We start from the raw sequence: 20,585 nt of genomic DNA, 5'->3' as shown, positions 1-20,585 counted from the left end.
AACAAGTCTTTCGTAACAGTCCAACATGGTCCAGTGATCAGCAAATCATCTACATAAAGAACCACAATGAGAGACATATTGCTGAATTTAAGGCTGATTTAAATGCTTCTTTCAAGATGAAAGATTTGGGGTTGTTGCATCATTATTTGGGCATTCAGTTTAAGTAGTGTGATGGTGGAATTGCCTTGTGTTAGAAAAGTTACATAGAGACATTACTATGTAAGTTTGGACTTGAGGATTAAAAACCTATTGCCACTCCCATGGAAACAGGTTTGAAGTTGAGTCTACATGATGTTGTCAATCCTGCTGATGTCACTCTTTACCAAACTGTTGTTCGCTGCCTCATTTATGTATGTAACACGAGGCTAGATATTCAGTTTGCAGTCTCACAGGTCAACAGATTTATGCATAGCCCAAGGTCTATTCATTGGCATGCTGTCAAGAGGAGTTTTCGCTACCTTAGTGGAACTTTACATCTTGGCTTGTTTTATCCCAAGGGGGGGTCATTGCCGCTAGATTTACATGCTTTTTTGGACTCAAATTGGGCTGTTTTTTTTTACATGCAAGTGTCCACAAGTGGTTTTTGTTTCATGCTTGGCAGTTCATGTATATCATGGTTGAGCAAGAAGCAACCTACTGTGGCTACTTTGAGTTGTGAGGCTGAGTACAAGGTTCACAGCTACGGTTGAGTGTGTATGGCTCAGATGCCTTATGGCTGATTTGGGTGTTGAACGGAGGGACATTGCCAACACTATCTACACTGACAGTTAGAGCACATTGGCAGTTGCGAGGAACCCATTTTTTCATGCTCGCACAAAGCACATTGAGGTGCATTACCACTATGTCAGGGAGAGGCTCTCAGCAGGACAGATCAACTTGGCTTATGTGCCAACACACGACAACCTTGCAAATCTTTTCACAATGGCATTGCCTCATGAGAAGCTTGAAGCTTTCCGCAAAGCTTTGGGCTTACTCCCCTTTGTGGACTAATCATATCCTCAGGGCATGGCACTTCCCTTTACTCATGTGCTAGCTCTTATTCACCGCATCACTCCAGAGGGATCTGTTACCATATACATGTGGTAGTGATGTGTGTGAACACACTACGACCATCGGGGCATTTTTCCCTCTTTAGGAGGTTTTTTCCCCCGTGCATTGTATATATCACACTAGGGCTATCTATCTTTCCATTGCGCAATTGTAACACACTCTCTATTGTGTGCCTTGAGCTTCCTTCACCTCCTCCAAGCTGTGTGCGTTTCTCTGCAACCCTAATTCCAACAATTCATGTGTTCATCTGGTAAGCATACAAACTGATCAGGAAATGAACATCCATGTACTATCAAGTTCAAGTTGACTACTCCCAATGTTGGTGTTGGGTTCTTGTTGCACCCTTTGATAGTCACTATTCCTGTTGTCAATGACTGAGTTGTTGCTTTCTTGTACCTGTAATAACTGACCGCATTTACTTTAGCTCCTGTATCAATCAAAGCATTTGTGCTATGATTGTTGAGCTGTACTTTGATGCGAATGTCCATTCCATCTAGCCATTCATCATCTGTTGACACTGCATCTTTCGGCAATTCCCTTTGTCGGGCATCTATCTCCAGTGTGTTGATGGTAATAGGTATTTGTTGATTCTTGAGAGCAGCTTTCCTTTTGAGCACCCGAATCCGAGCTTCTTCTTGGGCTTCATCAATAATCTGCTCTCGTTTTATCTTCCTTTGCTTGGCTGCATGCATTCTTTCTAGCAATTCATTGGTTAGCGACAGATTGTATTTCTTTAATCGACATCCACTAATCCAATTAGTCATTGGTTCACCATCTACGGTGGACAACTTAACTGCTCCACTTGGAGATACATCTTCAATGATAAACGGTTCGTTTCTCTTTTTCTTAAACTTGGGAACGTGTTGCTTAAGGGAATAGACTAAAACTAATTCCCCTTTCTTGAAGATTTTTGTAATTAGATGGGAATCAAATAATTTTTTTTGTTTCCGCTTTTGTGCATATATGTGAGGCTAACTGCCATAGCTGAGCTAAGAATTTTTGCTCAGCTTGTCCATTTCCTTGTGGGTGATAGGGAGCTAATTTGTTATGGATGACCATAAATTCATTAAGAAAATACTCAATTACCTCATTGAGGAAATGAGTTCCCCGATCACTGACAATTTCTATTGGCAGATCATATCTCATGAATACATACTCATATAAGAATGCGGCAGTGTTTCTGGCATCATTCTTTTGAGTCGCTTTAGGCTCAACCCACTTGGTCAAATAGTCCATAGCTACAATGATATACTGAGCTTGGGTTCTATAAGCAGGTGGCTGTATTGGCTCAACAAAATCTATAACCCATTTCACAAAGCTCTAGCTCCCATCATTGGTCTTAAGGACATGCTACCTACACGTGTTGGCAGTTTTGCTCATTGACAAGCATCACACCTTCGAACATATTCTTTGTCATCTGCAAAAAGTGTTGGTCACCATATGCCTACCATTAAGATTTCTCTTGTGGTCTCACTAGAAAAGTGACCTCGAGTAATCCAGCATGTACTTGTTCTATAATTGGAATTTACTTGTCTTCATTTGCACAAAGACACAAATGTTGATCCTTACCTCTCCGATACAATTGGTTTCCATTAAGAGCATAGTCTCTTGCTTCAATTTCAATTGCTCTTTAACGGCTTTTACTCATATCCTTAGGAAATGTTGGGCTTGATAAGTAAGTAGCTAGATAGTTACTCTACTTAGGAACAGGCGACATTTGAAATAATGTTACGTGAGGTATGGGTGTCTGTTTTTGACATTGAGGACAATCCTTTACAAAAGAGCGAACATCACTCCTCATAGTCGGCCAAAATACTCCAAATCTCAAAATTCGTCGCATAGTTTGGTCTTCCGCAAAGTGAAGTCCTATTATGGTAATATGTGTTTGACTTAGGTAGTATTGGTTTTCCCTTTAGGATTAATGCATAAGAGCAATATTCCATCTTGATTTATTTTTTATGGCCTACCAGCTAGCAATTGATACATAGCCAATTGCTTGATTAATCCGATTGTAATATAAAGTGGTATTTGTGAATCCACTTGAGCTATTGTCATCAATGACACCATGTTTTCCGACCATCGAGGTATCATTTCCTCGAAAAACAAATAGGCATCTGGTAGATCATCCTCTACCCCTTTAGGTGGTTCTCCTGAAACAATCCTTGACAAATTATCTGCTCTTTGATGTATAGTACCCTTTTTTACAACCACAGTGAAATCAAATTTCAGAAGAATGATGAACCATCTCAGTATTCTTCCTGTGTTGCATGAATTGTTGACCAAGTATAACAAAGCTTGGTGGTCCACAAAGAACACAAACTTGTTAGCTAATAGGTAATGTCTATATTTTTTAATGGCATAAATCATTCCTAATCCTTCCCTTTCTGTGGTAGTGTAATTGTTTTCTGCCATGTTCAACTGTCGGCTAGCATAAGAAATAGGAAAATTGATTTTTTTGTCTCCTGATTGAGCTAGTATACAACCTATGGAAAAATTGGAAGCATCTACATGTATCTAGAATAACTTATTCCAATCTGGAGCTTTCAATATTGGAGCTGAGGTGAGAGCTTGTTTAAGCTTCATGAAGGATTGTTCACATGCCTCGGTCCATTCAAAGTGTGTAATCAAGCTATACATGGGTTTTGCAATTACAGAAAAAGAGCAGAGAAATGCAAGCTAAGCTTCTTTGAAGCCTACAAATTTAGTGAGCAGTGATCAGGGCTTGTTAACAGGCCAAGCTTAATGATTAATGTATGCCAGATGTGTAATCAAGATATACATGGGTTTTGCAATTACAGAAAAAGAGCAGAGAAATGCAAGCTAAGCTTCTTTGAAGCCTACACATTTAGTGAGCAATGATCAGGGCTTGTTAACAGGCCAAGCTTGTTAACAGGCCAAGCTTAATGATTAATGTATGCCAGATGCGGCTTAAAAGGTCCAACAGATGCCTCAATGATGCCAAAAAGGACTATGCTTAAAGTGAGCACAGATGGGATATTATGATCTAGAATTGCAGTGCTTAAAGTGCTCTACCGGCCTGTCTTTACGGCTCGTCAATTGGAGCTACGATGAAGAAGTTATGGCATATTGAAGTTTGAGTCGATTACAGAGCCATACTGGATTGGGCAACTGCAGCTGAGGTGACAAAAATGAAATGAATGCACGGGCCTGAAGTGCTCACTTTGTGGAGCACGTCCGTCTTTTCAAATCAATGATCGGAGTCCCGATCGCCAAGATATTAGCCGTTAAAGATTCACCGGGGGTCGGTTCCATACCAGTTCGGTCCGCTCGATCGGAGTGCCATCCGGGAATTTTTTACTTCGGCCAAGTTTTGGAACGTCATGCATTAATTCTTGGTTGAAATGTTGCGCCTGACAAAAATCTCATATACTGAAGAGTTACTGGTAACAGGAAATGCCCAACAAGGCTATGGCTTAAGTGCAATCATCTATACTGTGTTGTGGAAAATGGCAGCAAAATTCACGATGATAATATTAGTCAAGGACTACTGAAGTTGAAAGCTGTGCATGTCTAATGTGGTGCCGTTAAGAAAGCACAAAAAGCTCTTAATGAGCTCATAGTCCGAAATGTCGTCTCATGGGGCGTATTGATTGGAGGTAGTGAGCAGAATTGAAGATTGCGGAATCCACGGGGCATTTGAAGCAGATGAACCAACCTGAGGAAAATTTCCATAACCATCAGCACCTAGAAATTGATTTAGCATTTTGTTAAGTCCGGTGTCGTTAACGGCCTGGTTAATCCTATAAACGAGAGCTTAAACTCCTAATTAGCAGATGATCCAAGTGACGGCGCTGTTAATATCCCGCCTTGGCTAAAGATTAATTTGAACTCAAGAGTTAATCAATTAATTGATGATTACGGTGATTTCCAGATTCAGTTGCATCTGTTGTTCTTGTTCTCTCTCTTTCACACCTCCCACAGCCAGAGGCCCGGTGCCTGCCCGGCTCACGTAGCGAGCACATATCCCCCGACATCTTTGGTAAACCCGACGCGAAACGAGCCGGTGTGGGAGGTAAAGATGGAGATGCCAGAGCAATTAAAGAAGTTTATTGACGATTTCAATTCAAGTGGATTTGATAGAAATATAGCAGTTGTAGATTTGCCAAAAATGATGGAATTGGTTCAGGGGTATCTTCAGGAAGCAAAAGCCATGCACATAAATAAGCAGATTGATGATGCTATAGAGCTAGCACTTGATGTTGTATGTGAGCAGTGTTATGTTTTTCAGGGATATGATCCAGAAGGTTTTATTGCATGTTACGAAGCTGAGATGAAGAGCCGAAATGTTCCAGAAGATCGGATGATTGCAGCTTTTGAGGAGGTTGTAAACTCGGATTTTAAAGAGCAGGTTCAAGAACTGGCAGAAGAATATCCCACGCGGTGGGAGTATTTTGCAGAGGAATTTATTTACGAAAGCTCAAAGATTCTAGATCGGGACATAAAGGAGATTACAGAACGAAATAAGGTTGTCTTCAGTAAAGGTGAAGGGGATCATATGCAGATCCTCAACTATGATGAATTCTGGGAGCATATTTCTGCAAGAAGTAAATCCAAAGAAAATGTTGAGCTGGAAGTAGCAGATTCAGTTCGAGAGGAGCTTATTTTGAGCAACGAAGAAAAGGTAAACGATGAATTTGATGCTGAAACACACTTATATGAATTTTTTTCAAAGATTGCTCGCATGGACACTACCTCTAATAATGGTTCCAGTGAAGACATAGACTGTACAGCAAGTGGTTCACAAGCTGTTGACCTTGACATGGGTTATTCTGAAGGAGTTCATCAAATAGATGAGCCTCTACATGATATTTCTAAAACTATCAGCACTATAGGTGAGCATGTTAACATGTTTGCTACAGATGATTGCATAAACAAATCTATTATATACACAGTAGCTGATGAAGTGACTAAGATTGTGGACCCAACACAGGTGAACCTATGATCGCTACTAACAATATGCTTGCACATGTTGCTATCACAGAAGAGGATGCTATAATCGATGAATTTCTGTCTAGATCTGAAGGAGATGTTTATGGCAGTATAGAAGAGCTTTCTGATGTGTATACCTCTTCAGAGGGGGTGCCAGATGACCCTTTACAACTCTATAATGTATTGCTAAGTAACATGGATGCAGATGAGGAAGCAGAGGATGATATCGAGGAGTATGAAGATTTCTTGGATCATATTGATTGTGAACAGGTTATTGACAGGAATTTTACATATACGCCTGTACATGGACTACATGAGGAGATAAATCCTACGGTTTTGATTAATGTTGAGAATTCCAAGGGTGATTTCCTCGAGGATATTATGGATGAAGATCTACAGGATGAAGCTGTTTTTCATGATCAAGCTGAAATCCCAACAGGTGAAAATTCGTCTGATGATATAGGTCGGGAGACTCTCAAGGTTTTTCGTGATGGCTATGAATCTAGAGGGGGTGATGATGCTAAATCATCCTTGATACTGCATAAAATGCACAGGGTTTTTCATTTGCTTGGACAATGTGCCAGATGTGGCTGGATTTGGATGCTATTCCTATTAATTCTTATGTCAGTGATGTCTTGGCTGCCAGTAAAAGGGAGCCAGATTTCTTTAATGCTTTCTGGTAACGAGCTTAAGTTGCCAAAAGTTTATGAGATGTGGGTGTTGCACTATGCTTCAGGTGAAGCTCTAGTATATTGCGGAGCCCATCAATGTTATGTGATCTCAATGGTGTTTGATCCAGGAGATTCTAAGGATATTCATAAGCAGATTCAATATGGATGGATACTGATCAGTATGCATAGTAATTGCGTGCTATTTGAACCAAGGGTAGCATATTTGCAACAGAAATGCTTGATGTTGATTGATATAGGCAATGTATGCTCATGTGGATATTATGATGCCCCAATGTGTGGGAAATTTCTTATTACCCCATTTGATCCTGGGGGTTACTAAAGTGCAAGTTGCAGATGTAGAGAATACCAGATGCTTGATGTATTAGGCTGCATAATGCAAGGTTTTGTTTTCTAGAGTATGCTAAGTTAGAAGAGTGTTTGGTTATGCATTCAATAAGATTACATGGCTCGCTTCTAGCTAACTTCTTTGTACAATTGATGAAGTATCTTCACATCTTTTGAGTTGGTTCTGCTAACAGAACTTGAAGTAAAGGACTTGACGGCCATTCCGTGTGCAGACAGAGTAAGGCATACTTGAGCTTGATAGGGTTCCTTAAAGAGAGCTTAATGGTCAAGCCGTGTGCATCATTAACTGGAGCACTTGAGTCTGGCGGGGTTCACTAAACAGGTTATCCATAATTGAATGCTTTGAAGATACGGAAGCTACAGTACAAAGAATTTTGATGGGCAGCTACCTAATGCTTAAGCTAGAACATTGATGATCGGGTATAAGCCTTATTTCATATGTTTACCACTAATGTGAGTCTGATGATGGAAAGAACTTAAGGTACCTTTAACAGATGCAGATTGAAGTGCAGTTGGCACAGACCGGAGGCTGTGCAGGTTTAGAGGGGGTGGATGTCGTGCATCTCCGTTGCCATGTAGAGAAAAAGAGCAGAGAAATGCAAGCTAAGCTTCTTTGAAGCCTACACATTTAGTGAGCATAATGATTAATGCATGCCAAATGCGGCTTAAAAGGGCCAACAGATGCCTCAATGATGCCAAAAAGGACTATGCTTAAAGTGAGCACAGATGGGATATTATGATCTAGAATTGCAGTGCTTAAAGTGCTCTATCGGCTTGTCTTTATGGCTCATCGATTGGAGCTACGATGAAGAAGTTATGGCATATTGAAGTTTGAGTCGATTGTAGAGCCGTACAAGATTGGGCAACTGCAGTTGAGGTGACAGAAATGAAATGAATGCACGGGCCTGAAGTGCTCACTTTGTGGAGCACGTCGGTCTTTTCAGATCAATGATCGGAGTCCCGGTCGCCAAGATATTAGCCGTTAAAGATTCACCGGGGGCCGGCTCCGTACCAGTTCGATGCACTCAGTCGGTGTTCCGTCTGGGAGTTTTGAGCAGCAACAAGGCTTTTGAATACAGCAGAATAAGCGCTTGAGATAGCAGTGCTTTAATCGATATGTACGCAAAATTTGATGCCTACTACATTGCCTTGGCCGGTATGTACGCCAATGACTGTCCAATGTTGGCTAGCGGTAGTAGTAATTGGCAATGCCTGGCTAGTCTGTCACTCTTTGACTGAATGTGAAGGAAAGACCTTACGTCAAATGCAATCACTTATACTTGCTTCTTGCGGGTATGTGGCACTATTCAGGACCTTGTTACGGGCAAGTAAATTCACGATGATATTGTTAGCTGAGAGTTGTAGAGAGTAGGTCGTGCTTAGCAGCACTAAGTTGGTCGGAATGTATACCGTATGTTGTGCTTGGCAATGCTTTGGTAAATTTGTATGCCAAATGTGATGCGCTTTACGAAGGCCAGCCGCCCAAAGACCTTTCAATGGCCGCCCAATAAGGGGTTTAATAAAGGAAAATGGGAAAAAGAAAAAGGAAAGGAGGGGCCAAAGGCGTGGTGGCAGTGAGAATGGAATTGCGCAGGGAATGGGGAGCTCGCAGCGAGCGCAGTGATGCTCGGATGACGCCGACCAAGGATCAGGAAATGCTCAGCTTGCAGGGGCGCTCCCTTTTGGCACCGATTTCGTCAATTTTTGCGTTGCTCTAGACCGTCTCCTACCACATCATTGGGTCGACTCCCGCGCCATGTCAATAGCGTCAGCGCCAGTGCCTAGGGAAGGCACGCTAATAATAGGGAGTTTTTTTGCATGAGATTTTTTTAGGGAAGCAAACGAGCTTGATGAGGGGAGAGCATAAGGGTTGGAAGAAGAGCTTGAGGCAAGCGAGGAAAAGATTGACGGAGGGAAGAAAAACGTGAAGGCGAGGGACCTCAAGGAGAGCTTAACGAAGGAGAAGAAGAGGAGGCAAAGCTCTTCCTCTCAAGCTTGAACGAGCAAGCAAGGCGAGGAGAGGAGGGTAAGCAAGGCAAGCTTTCTCTCTCTCGATCTCCAATCAAAGCAAGGAGTTCTCTTTCTCTCTCGACCTTGGCTACCAAAGCAAAGAACAAAGGCTAAAGCCACTCTCTCTCTCTCTCTCGTCCTCTGAGAGCTAGCAAAGCAAGAGGATAAGCAATGGAGAAGGACTCAAGGGTTGCTTTTGTTGGAAGAAAAGGGAAGGAAGCTCGGACAGGATCCTGCTCGCTTTCTCTCATCTCCTCGGTAAGGAGCAAAAGCAATCTCTCTCTCTCACTCTCTCTCTCTCTCTCTCTCTCTCTCTCTCTCTCTCTCTCTCTCTCTCTAAGGACGAGGCCGAAGGAGCTTGGACGAGGAAGCTTGTCGAAGCAAGCAAAGCAAAGATAAAAGAGCGTGAACTTTGGTCGAAGGAGCAAGAAGCCCGGAGGAACTTAAGCAAGAGAGCTTGAGCAAAAAGCTTGTTAAGGCTTAAGCAAGCCGAGGCAAGAAGACATTCCAAGTGAGGCTAGAGCAAGCCAAAGAGGAGAAGGCGGATCTCGGCAAGTGAAAGGATGCTTGGCGAGAGTAGATAAGAAGATTCTGGCAAGATAAGGTACTCAAGAAAAAGAGAGTCGGAGCACCAAAGGCGATCAGATCAAGTGGATTAGAGTTGACGTAAAAATTCATAAACGGCAGATAAGTAAGTGCAAGTGCACAAAGCAGGATAATTAATAACTATCAAAGCTTGATGATTGAGGTAGTGAGCAGAATCGAAGATTGCAAAATCCACGGGGCATTTGAGGCACATGAAGCAACATGAGAAAAATTTCCATAACCGTCATCACCTAGAAGTTGATTTAACATTTTGTTAAGTCCGGTGTCGTTAATGGCTTGGTTAATCCTGTAAATGGGAGCTTAAACTCCTAATTAGTAGATGATCCAAGTGATGGTGCTGTTAATAGCCCACCTTGGCTAAAGATTAATTTGAACTCAAGCGTTAATCAATTAATTGATGATTACGATGATTTCCAAATTCAATTACATATGTTGTTCTTGTTCTCTCTCTTTCACACCTCCCACAGCCAGAGGCCCGGCACCTGTCCGGCTCACGTAGCGAACACATATCCCCCGATAGTGTACATGTAAAGGAACCGTCTGTAATATCCACAATGCCCCATGGAGGCTTGAATCCCCTTGACTGTTGTTGGTCTAGGCAAATCAGCAATAACATGAATTTTATCCAAGTCAGTAGCTATGCCATTTTTGGACACTATATGTCCAAGAACTTTCCCTTGTCTGCCCATGAATGTACACTTTTCAGGATTTAAGTAAATCCTATAAAGTTTACATTTTTCGAATACCTTTTTGAGGTGTTCAAAATGATCAGCTCGGATTGATGAATGTACACATAGCTCATCCATATATACTTCCAAGAATTTCCTAAGATATTGTTTAAAAGCATGGCTTATCAATCTTTGAAAGGTGGAAGGAGCATTAGTTAACCCAAAGGGCATACCCTGATAGGAAAAAATACCCCATTCCGTTGCAAAAGCAATTTTATGTTGATCTTTTGGGTCAACGAAAAGTTGATTGTATCCCGAAAAAAGTCCAATTTAGGAATTTTGGGATTTATTCAAGTCCCATTTTTAGATTGGGGCTTGCAATCTTAGTTAAATTTGATCTACTTTAATAAGAAGCATTTAACTAGTAATATCCTACTTATCTTTTTGTTAGCAATAAGCAACAAAATAGGTACTATAAGATAAGGAGAATCTCAAAAATTTGAAGAGTTTCAAGAGAATAAAACAAAATCGGTCCTACAAGAAGTTCAAGAATGAGACAAAAATGAGAAATTTCAAGAGAATGAAACACAATCTGCACCTAGCTTTTGACAAAAACCACGAGACTATGATGGTATTATTTTAGATAATATGGTGTATTCTGTTTAGATAAAAGACTATAAGTCCTTGATGGCATATCATAGAGTATATCTGAGTCTCATGACTTTTAACTTAGATACAAAGAATTTCAAGAAGTTGAAGAACTCCAAGAGAATAAAATAAAATTGGTCCTAAAAGATGAAGGGAATTTGGAAAAAAATGAGAGACTTCAAGAGAATAAAACACAATCTGCATCAATCTTTTGAATTTTTTTTGAGACTATGGTGGTATTGATTGTATGTAATATGGTGTATTTTCTTTAGATAGAAGACTGTAAGACTTTCATGACATATCATAGGGTGTATTTTAGTTTCATTCCCGAAGATATTGGAATCTTCATCAAAGTCAAGATATGAGGTAATTATGGGAAGCACCTTGAATTGTGAGTTAAAAGTAATGAAACCCTTCGCTCTATGTGTGCCGAAAAAAGACTACTTGAGAAAGCTAAACCTTGAAGGATCACTTAAGTTGTAGCATATTGGTTCTCAACACCAAGCTGGTTGGAATCTCTAGCTTAAGATTGAGCCTAAACCCCATCTTAATACAAAACTGGTATAAAACGCGTGGAGCAAGCAATGCATGGACTTCCATCTGGGTAGGGTGGATGCTCAATCAAGATTGTACCCCACCCTAGTGGAAAATGACACAAGACAAAAATGGGCTCATCCTTCGCCTAGGTGGGATGGAGCCTCAAACTTAAGCCCACTTAGGTGAAGGTCGAGCTTATTGTATCAATGTTGGAAGTAGGCTAGAACTTTTTCAAGCCTGCACTAGACTACCTACTCATTGTGTTATGCACCAAGATGGGGTGGAGGCTCAAACTTAAGTTCGAGCCTGCAAGCCTTCACTAGGCTACCTACTCATGGTGTTATGCACCAATATGAGGTGAAGGATTTTGAGCCTACCCGAAGATGGTGTTATGTGCCAAGATGAGGTGGAGGCTCAAACTTGAGTGCGAGCCTACACCCTATCTTAGTGCAAAAAACCATGAACAAAAAATAGAGTGGGGACCCTTACGATCCTCTGCGCATTCCCTCCGCAATGGGAGTCTTGCCCACCCTAGCCTAGCTCTCCCAATATGCATGGATTGTTCTTGCTTTGACGGCTCAGAGTCTGGACTGCACTCTCAATCTGAGCTTCTCGATTGATGACAGGATCAAGATGCCCTCGTTTTGCTAGCCTCATCAAGTCAATCCCAAAGGCCGTCAGAGTAGGCATGAGTGCATTCTGCACAGACGCCTCTATGCTTGCATCAGTGAGTCTAGGAAAGGTTTTGGAGTTGTGTCGTCTTTCCTTCCTCCGAGTTGAATTAGCAGCTGGCAATGGTGGGATACCAGCTGTACTGGCAGCCAAAAGCTCTCTGATATGTCCAAGGTTAGTAGTTGCTCTGTATATTATTTTATAAATGTTATGTTATGCTAATATAATGCAGCCACAATAACTGAGAAATCAGCAAGGATGGTTGTCAATGTACGCCATGTTCCAGGGGGTCATCTTCACTGCCATCTCGCAAAGCAACTTCCTCACATGCTCCCTCGCCTGGTGCCCGGCCTCCCTCTCCATATTCGCCTCTACTGCTGCCTTCTTCGCCATCGCTGGTGGTAAGCTCAAAAGCATGGGCGAGGCACAACGGAAGATAGCCTCAACATTTCCTCCCTCTTTGATTGCCTCTGCAATTTCTACTCTGCCTTGACCGCCGAAGCACACACACGCTCTTGTCACTGCTAGACGCATCCTAGTACCCAAGTCGATTGCACGCCATGACTGCTGAGGGGTGATCACGTCATGAGGGAGGGCCTGCAAGCATTTTACAAGGACGCCTCAACAAGGTCAACAAGTAGGGTTCTGAGCTCGATCTTGAGAGAGTTTACCCGCAGGTAGAATGCCCCCGACGCAGGCTCTCAACATCTCTGCCCTCTTTGACTGCCTTGACAAGGTTGACGAGCAGGGTTTTAAGTTCAAGGTTGACTACCTCAAGAGGGTTTTGAGCAATTTACCCGTAGGTAGAATGCTCTCGGTGCAGGCTCCCAAGTGACCGATTCCTCTTGTGGCAATAGTGTCTTTGCGCTACTCTCTCTCTTGCTTGTCACCGCCCTCTTCACTTCGTGCTACCTCGTGAGCAAGCAGAAGGAGGCTCCTCAGAGACAAAGAGGGAGGCTACTTAGAAACAAAGTAGGAGACGTGATGGCGGCAGCATTAGCGGTGAACTTGACGGATCGTCAAATGCAAACGCTTATTTTGAATTTCAAATTAGTAGGTTGACAGTTGTATGCATTAAATGTGACAGCTTTACAAAAAGTGTATGGGCTCGTTTCTTGCATCATACAACGTGGAATTTGGATTCTTTCTTCTAGGGGTGGAGCCTAAAGGCAACATTGATTTTTTTGGTGAAAACTATTTAGCTTGGAACTCAAGTTTTTTGGTTTGTACAATCTAGCCTCCAACTCAAGTTCGAGTTGGCTTTTCTATTGGAAGTAACATCAAACTCAAGCCTAATGTTAGAGCATTGGTTGTATTGTTGGCCAATTGGTTGCCACCACATCCCATACCACCCTTGGCTACGCTTCTGAACTCATGGCCATATCTCTATCACCTCTGATTTCTATGGTGCTATGTCCATTGTCTACAAAACCTATCCATGCCAGAACCGCCTTAGAGCCGTCTTGCAATTCTCCTTCTTCTTCCATGCAGAGACCGCACACTTGACGAACCGTCAATATGAGCAGCATGGTTTTGTCTCACTCATGGTTTTGGATGAATGTTTTAAATGCGGTCTTAGGCTTTGTTTTCTTCATGTGCTCTTGCAATTTCTTTTCAATGTGCTTGGATTTAGAGCTCAACCTCAAGTTCGAATCTGTTTTAGCAGACGCGACTTCTTGGCTTTCCAGCTCAACCTCAAGTTTGAGTTGCTTTGAACACTATTTCTTGGCTTTGGAGCTAAACTCACATTCAAGTTTTTTTCAATGCACTTTCTTGTCTTTAGAGCTCAACATCAAGTTCAAATTATTTCAGTGCAACGTCTTGGCTTTAGAGCACAACGTCAAGTTTGAGTTGTCTAGTTCTCTCTTGCCTAGTTCAAGCACGGCTACAAGTTCGGTGTATGGGTTTTTTGGACTAGTTCCCACTCCAATGTATTGTAAGCTGATCTCCATCATCTTGTTTGTTGACTTTCAAGTGTAAGAGTTGGGATATAAGAGTTTTCAAAAAAATCTTTTTCTCTCCTCTAGCATGGTATCTATTTCATATGTTGAACCTTTTCCATGAAGTGTTCTAAGAAACTTGTTAGATATTGAAACTCACCTTCTTGGTTTTTTGTAGGTTCAAATGTGAGCCTTGAGATTTTTTTTCTCACGTCCTTGTTGCTTGAGCATCTTCTTGTGACATTACAATTGAAAATTGGAATGATGTAGCCTTAGGATTTCACTATTTTGCTTAGAAGTAAAGAGTTTGTAAGATGCAACACGCATTTGTAGCCATCTCAACATCACTTGCTACCAGAACATCTTTTTGTGCCATGGAAATTGTAGATTGGAATGTGTAGCTTTAGGATTGAGCTACCTAAACATCTAAGAAGTAAGATGTAAGATGTGCATGTAGAATTCCAAAACCCATCTCAAGATTCCCTCTAGTTTACATGAATGTATTGTATTGAGGATGCTAAGATTTCTAAGTGTCTTGACAAGACTCTAAAATTGTCCCAAAATTGTGAATTTTTTCCGAATTTCCTAAATTGGTCTTAAAAGCCATCTAAGAAGTTGTAACCTTCTTTTCCTGCAACTGGTTCTAGCACATTCTCAGTGATTGGAAGAGGAAAGTTGTCTCCAATGGTAGTTGCATTAAATGTTTTGAGGTCAAGAAACACATTTGTAATTTTCCATTCTTCTTGGATACTACCACAATTGGAGACACCCAATCTGTGTGTTGAATTTCATAAATGAATTTGGCTGCCTTTAGTTTCTCAATCTCTTCTTTTTCTTCTTGAAAAATGTTTCCTTGTATGTGTATGGCCTTTGTCTACTTGGTTTTGCATCATCTCTCATGGGTATTGTATGTTGGCAAATTTCTAAATCAACACCCTTCAGATTCTTATAAGACCAAGAAAAAATATCTCAATATTCTTTTAGTAAGCTTAGTAAAATCTCTTCTTCATCTTCTGTTAGGTCATTTGCAATATAGGCAGGCCTAGGTTCTTCCCCTGGTTCAGCGAAGTCTATCTTTTTTGCGTTCTCACGCCCTTCGTAGGACTCACCCTGTTTTTGTAGTTCTTTAACAGGTTGTTCGACAATGATTTTTTGATCTTGGAGAGTATACTTTTTGTAATGGGATGGAACACTCATTACATCCTTACCATCCTCTCCTGTGGTTTCCATTACAATTATATATATCTCCTTTAGAGCTTTTTTCAACTCTTGGTATTTCTTTTTTTGCTCAATTCATGTCATGGTTGGATCCTTGTCCTGTTTGTTTGGCTTTGCTTGAGTATCCTTCCTTGTTTTTCTCAATGTTCTTGACATTTCTGGATTTTCGTTTGAAAGATATCTGCCAATGATTTTGTCCTTGACACAATCATGTGCATCTATCTGCATCAAGAATTGTGTTCTATTGGAGACTGATGGCATAGGTCTTGTTTTCACGTTTCTGGTGTCTCGTTTTTGTCTATACCATTTTTGTCTTCTCGATTTCTGGTTAGAAAATTCAAAAACTTTTCCTCCCCTCCTTTCAAGAGTAGCTTAGCTCTCACATGTTCTTTTTCTAACCCCGAATCTTCTGAGATAGCTGAGTGTTCATCTAACTCATCTGTTGCATCATAGTAGAGGTCCGAAAAGACTTGTTGAGCATTCATCAAGTCTTTGGATTCCTCAGTTTCATCTTCAATGTGAAGGGTTGAAATTATTTGGGAGGTAATTATGTCATAGCCATCCTCATTGCAAAATTGAGTAGGCATAGACGTATTCACGCATACATCCATTATCGCTAAAATTTGAGTCCACTCAAATGGCTCAAAGAAATGTTCTGGAAAGGGTTCAGGTACATAGGCTTCGTCAGTGCAATCCCTTTCTAAGATACACTCTTCTCTTTTTAAGCTCTCGTTTTCTGAAGCTCTGCACATCCAAATAGGAGTGTCTTTGTTTAACCAAGAAGGAAGCTTAGTTTCAGCCGAACAGGCTGAATCAAACTCTTGTATGGGTGTTTTCAAGACATCTCTATAAGTGTGATCTTTTAGATTAACCCTTGTTATAGATCCCACTTGCTTCAAGTACAGATAGTTGTTTTCCGAATCTTAGATGAGTTGTACCTGTCACATGAAAGGTCTTCCCAATATGATTTTGTAATTGAGTTTCTTTCCAAAGTCTACTATGGCAAAAGTGTGTTGATATTCAATCCCATAGGAATTAAGTATCACTTTTTCAAGCAGTTCTAAGGGTCTTTCAATGTGTCCATCAGCCACTTGCAATTTCATTCGAGTTTGTCTAATGGTGGCTGGTTGTCCCCAAGATTTCCATACTACTTTTGTGGCTATGGCTATGCCTACTCCACTATCCAGTATTGCCATGGTTTCTATGTCATTATATTTCATTGGAAGGGTGGTGTTTCCTTCTTCCCCTTCATAGTATTCTCTGACTTTATTCATTCAGATCAAATCTCTGTGTTATCCATTTTGTGTTTCAATCTTTCCAAATTTTTTACGATGAGCCCCGTTATCCCCACCTTCTCTAGAGTTTTTTGTAGGTCATTCCATAAATATGGTCTGATTTTTAACAGTTCTCCCAAAGTAAGAGTGCATTGGATGGGTGTAGACATGATTGAATGAATTTTGTCTACTTCTAGGGTCTGTTCCGCTCTTTTTACTTGAGTGGTCTTACATACTATGGATTCATCTTCGTTATCTTCCAAGTAAGAGGGTAATGTTTGCAAGGTTAATGGTTTAGACATTCTTGAAGCTTTAGATCCACAATCCCCGTACAAGGATTGTACATCCATGTACATATCAGGAGGTAGGTTGTCTAACCAAACTTCCTCTATAGGAGCTACTTTAGAGTTAGGCTCCCATCATTGATCTCTCTCTCATAAAGGAGTCTACCTTATGGATAATGAAGACACCTTTGGACCTTGCGATCATATTGAAGGTCTGATGCAATCTAAGGCTAGGTTCAACCTAACATGAAGAAGGAGTTGCTTCAAAACATGTTGTGTGGAGACTTGGCTAATCATGAAAGAGGTGAGTATCTACATATGCTAGAGCAATCCCCTGACTTTTTTATCACTTCTTATGAGTAGTTTAGAGCTTTCAAAGGAGAGGGAATACAATTACACTCAAGGAAGGGGCTCAGCCCGTGCATCAAAAACTAAGGAGGATGGGACATGTACAACTTAAAGCACTCAAGGATGAGGTAGAAAATCTTCTTAAAGCAAGTTCTATTGAGCTAATGTGTACCGAAGATTGATAAGCCATGTTGTTGTTACACCACAAAAAGGTGAAAAATGGAGAATTTGAGTTGATTATAAGCCATTAAATGCAACAATGAAGAGGAATCCATACCCTCTTCCTTTTATCGATGGATAGTGTTGCAGATTATGAAAGGTATACTGTATGTGATGGATTCTAGGGTATTTTCAGCTCACCTTGGCTTATGAAGATAGAAAGAAGACTAATTTTATTACTCCATGGGATGTTACTGCTATGTAATGCTTCCTTTTGGTCTCATGAATGGTCATGCTTGGTATCAAAACAGGTCAAAAAGGTGTTCACACCCTATCTTGGAACGTTTGTGAAGGATATCATTGTAAATTTTTGTGTTTGTAGCACAAGGAAAGACCATTATGAGAATCTTTAGCTTGCCCTCAAGACATATGATGAGAGTGGTGGCTAATTGACTCCAAATAAGTGCTATCTTGCACAGCCCACGAGTGAAGTTTCTTGGACACGTGGTTTCTAAGAATATAATTGAAGAAGACCCAAAGAAAGTGAAGGGATTAGCTCTTTTCACTACAAGAGGTTGTGTGCTCTTGTGACGCTGTTAGCGACGAAAATACACTGGGTTTTTATAACCCCCGGCGTCGCTAAAACCGTCGCTACGAGCGTCGCTACGAGAGCGTCGCTATATGCGTCGCTATCAGAGTTGCTATATAGCGACGCTCATAGCGACGGTTATAGCGACGTTTACACTGAAGACTATAGCGACGCTCATAGCGACGCTACAGAGCCATAAATAGCGACGGTTATAGCGACGCCCGAGAGAATGTTTTTTTGGTGGTAGGGCATTGAATGCCCTGCCACCCATCAACCATATTGTACTTGATTCACTTTTAAAAAAAAGTGCAAGGGTAGATAATAGACCCAAAATAGTCACCCACAAGACGCATTGTTTGCAAAATTGACAATTGTACACATCATAGGCAAAATGAATTGATTGGCAAATGTAATAATGACAATTGTACAACATCATAGGCATAAAGAATTGATTGGCAAAAGGAACTGCGGTGACAAATGTAATAATATACATGGTTCAAAAAGACGTAATCTATGAGAAACCCTAAACTAATGCTATCTAGCTACGGCTAAACTGACGTCGTCTAGTCAGACGTCTCATCGCGTCCAAGCGGCGTATCTGTCGGATTCTGCAAAAAAAGACAATAAGACAGCTTTCAGTAAGTATAAACATATAACGACATTTATAAAACAATACAAAAAATAAAAAAGGGTAAACCCTAATACTAACCATGCCGCCGCGAGAACTGAGAATGTCCATCAGGGCGTTTAAGCCCTTCCTTCCTGCGTACTCGCGCTCGTACGGTGTGGGATCACGTCCTGTCATCGACCACTGTCAAAACATACAAAGATTTCATTATGTTAGAATTAAAAAACTCATAAACCCTAAACTATCGAACATAAAGAGCAATGTGAAAACACTTACAAAATCGGCCTCAAATGATGCCCATCCACCGCTCCCCAAGTGGTGCGAGCTCCCTGCCTCTACTCGCGCTCTGGCTGCATCCTTTTGTTGCTTCCACTTGTCGGGATTCTCGCGCGCTGCTTTCTTCGCATTCTTCCAATCTTCTTTGGCCAGCCAATCTGGCCTGTTCCACCCATTCTTGATTGCTTTTTGCACTTCGGAACGCTTGTGTTTGCAGTATTCACGCATTCCAATCTTCATTAGGTCTTCATTGAAGCGCTGATCCGGTGTTGGAACGGGAAACTCATCATGAAGTATGCTGATGACTCTGTTTTTTAAATCACTTGGTACTTCACTCCATTTGTTTAGTATGTAGTGTCTAAACAGCTGAGAGCAAAGACCACGCATGCGCGAGATCACCTTCTTGCCGTCATCATCCATGATGATGCCGCCGCTGAAGTCGATGGAGTAAGACAAGCCCTCTGGCCGGTGACGCGTGAACCTGGGTGTCCCGGCAGGGGTCTCTAGCGGCGTGTCGATGGGGGTACGGACGTCAGGTGTCTCCACCGGCGTCTGGGCCCCGAAGCGAGGAGTGTCGAGAGGGGTGGCTCCTGGCGGAGTAGGTAGAGGTGTGTAGCTTCTAGGAACAATCAGCCGTGCAAAACCTGGCGTAGATGGCGATGCTGTGGCTGGTGTGGGGGCGGGCAAAGAAGGGGAGGGTAAAGAGCCTCGTCGAACACGAGGCGGTGTGGAGGCATCGGTGGCGGAATCCCCACAGAAACCGCCACCGCCACCACTAGAGCGCCGGTGTCTAGACGAGTGTGAAGCTCGTCTCGTCGACGCCGAAGCTTCGGAGCGCGCTGAATGCTCCGAAAGAGAGGGAGATGAGGATGGAGTAGGAACGCGCGATGATGCGCCAGAGCGATGACGCTCCACGTACCACTGTCTCTGCTGCGGTGACAAAGAAGAAAGAAACTCCTCATCATCCATACCTGCATTAAACACACAAATATTTAAACTTAATATTGAATGAATAGAGTAGACAATGACGCAAAGACCATTAAATACAATGACGTAATGACGCATATAAATACAATGACGCAATGAATCGAGTGATAGAAGAGGCAAGTCGAAAACTCAGAATTTTCAATCAAAAGATGTGAGCGCGAGTAGAAAAGAGCGTTATACACCATGGAAGGTACTTAGAGAGCCAGAGCTTTTACAACACGGAGCAAAATTGTTCAAATACAATATTTGTGGCTTTAAGAGATCTCTCTCTCATCCTCGCATAACTCAGCATAGCTTCCTATATTTATATAGAGCTCTCCGTTTAAACACATATCCTCTGTTTCATTTTGTAGCTCCTCCGCATGCACCCCATATAGAGTAGTAGCATCTTGATGCTCTTCTGGAACCACCGCAGCGGCTTCTGATTGAGCATCTTCTCTGATCTCCTCCATTGATGCCGTTGTGATTGGCACATGGTAGCCTTCATACATCCTTGCACTACGAGGGGCTACCTCTATGATGTACGACCAGTTTGATGTAGACTTTGTAGGATGAAATATTACCTGCCAGAGCCACATAACTTACATGAGAGCTTTCAAGCACATAACTTGTAAAAGGGGAATGTTAACTATTTACATACTTACTTGTTCACAATGCTCGGGTAGTATGAAAGTGTCTCTTAGGTCAGTCCATTTCTTAGTAGA

At 41.7% G+C, this 20,585-nt stretch overlaps 1 long non-coding RNA gene across 1 annotated transcript; it reads right to left on the bottom strand.

Annotated features, from left to right (window-relative positions):
- Positions 1 to 18,503: 18,503 nt before the first annotated feature.
- LOC147448541 (uncharacterized) lies at positions 18,504 to 19,019 on the bottom strand. Its single transcript, XR_015189504.1, has 3 exons — positions 18,895 to 19,019; positions 18,700 to 18,801; positions 18,504 to 18,598 (listed from the first exon to the last, which is right to left on the bottom strand). It is a non-coding gene; the product is annotated as an uncharacterized LOC147448541 (long non-coding RNA).
- Positions 19,020 to 20,585: the final 1,566 nt, after the last annotated feature.

The sequence above is a fragment of the Adiantum capillus-veneris genome, chromosome 10 (assembly GCF_014529385.1).
Source record: "Adiantum capillus-veneris isolate H3 chromosome 10, ASM1452938v2, whole genome shotgun sequence".
NCBI classification, from domain to species: Eukaryota; Viridiplantae; Streptophyta; class Polypodiopsida; order Polypodiales; family Pteridaceae; genus Adiantum; species Adiantum capillus-veneris.
This window is presented reverse-complemented; position numbering and strand designations above follow the sequence as displayed.